The following is a 1,741-nucleotide window of genomic DNA, read 5'->3' on the forward strand; positions in this document are numbered from 1 at the left end:
AATGCTTGATAAGAAATGTACTCATTATCTTGCCCATGTAATTGTAACCCCTCTGTACAGTATGTTCACAAAAAATAAAAATAAAAAAAAGATAGAAAGAAAGAAAGAAAAAACTTAGACTTGGAAACCAGGAAGATCTGGGCCTTGGTTTTGGCCTTTTGACCCGCTGTCTCTGTTTCCCTATGTATAAAATGGAGCCAAGATACACAAATGATTAAGCTTACACAAATGATTAAGCTTGTCTGCTCATTTGACCCATCCAGGGATATATATAAAGGGCACAACCAAAAGCTGGTGCTATGACTGTTAGCACATCACTATATCAGGAGACACAGTTGAAAATTGGGGAGAGAAGGGATCACTTTGGAAAGCGCTGAAATACTATGTTCTACTCTTCTCTCCCCCTGGGCAAAGTCTCCTTCAGCATCTCCTTAAACAGATTTCCAAGGGACAATAGAAGATAAGTCCTCCAGAGTTTAAGGTGTACAAGAGAGGCTATGGACATACATATCTGAGGCCACAGAGTAGGGAAAGAAAGAACTACCATCCACAACTAGGATAAGCATGCAGGAATGTTTCTCAATTTTAGACAAAGCTTTCCAACATGAAGCTGGCCTGAAGCCAGTTTGAAATCTCACCACTCCATAGAAGTCCCCATGACTAACCATGGAAAGTTCAGTTCAGAGAATTGAAGTTCAAACCAGCCAGTCAGTCAGATGAGAGACATCACCCACATCACAGGAACTGCAATTACAAGTTCCCAGCAGAGGAATCTTTGAAGAATATAAAATATATCCCATGGGAGAAAGAGCCTACAATTGTACATCTATTCCATTCTGGGTCATAGTAGTACATAAAATGAGTTCCAACTCATTATAGCTGCCTAAATTCAGGAAGACCCAATAAATTAGATCTGGTCAGTCAGTCCACATCTAAAAAAAAAAGTAATGGTGAAGGTCAATTATTAAAGGAATTTAATCAATATATTGGGAATATGAAAGAAATGAGATATTGCAGCCTGTACCTGTGGGTGCTGATTTGAGCATTAGGTTTGAATAGAGGAGGAATTGGGCAGAAAGGAAGAGGTATGCATAACTAAGCAATCTTGGGCAAATTGTGGTCTGGTGGGTCATAATCTCAGTTCTGACTGTGTGAGATGGCTCTGGAAAAACATCATCACTGTCACTGCTTGGCAGTTCCCAGCATGGGATCATTGCTCACACTTGTGTAGGGAAGTCTATCATTGGGTGATAAAGTACCTGCAAGGTTCCACTTTGCTTGGGATCCAAGGTGACTACAATTTAAAGCAATGACTACAGACTTTCATGTGCTTTTCTAGATGTTGCAAAAGTAACTAACTTAAATACTTTTAACCTAGTGCCTTTGGTCTTGAAGTGATCGTAAGTTAGTTACATCTAAGGCTAACCAAACTTATAGTATCCTTTTTTTTTTGGTCATGGGGCTTGTCCTGGGCACTGTCCCTGAGCTCTTTTGCTCGAGGCTAGCACTCTACCACTTTGAGCCACAGCTCCACTTTTGGTTTTCTGGTGGTTAGAAATAAGAATCTCGGCAAAAATCAAGAACTCTAACAACAGATGCTGGAGGGGATGTGGACAGAAAGGAACCTTACTTCATTGTTGGTGGGATTGTAAACTTGTTCAACCACTTTGGAAAGCAGTATGGAGGTTCCTCAAAAGACTTCACATAGAACTCCCCTATGACCCAGCAATCCCACTTTTGG

The sequence above is a fragment of the Dipodomys ordii genome, unplaced genomic scaffold (genome assembly GCF_000151885.1).
Source record: "Dipodomys ordii isolate 6190 unplaced genomic scaffold, Dord_2.0 Scaffold131, whole genome shotgun sequence".
Classification (NCBI taxonomy): domain Eukaryota; kingdom Metazoa; phylum Chordata; class Mammalia; order Rodentia; family Heteromyidae; genus Dipodomys; species Dipodomys ordii.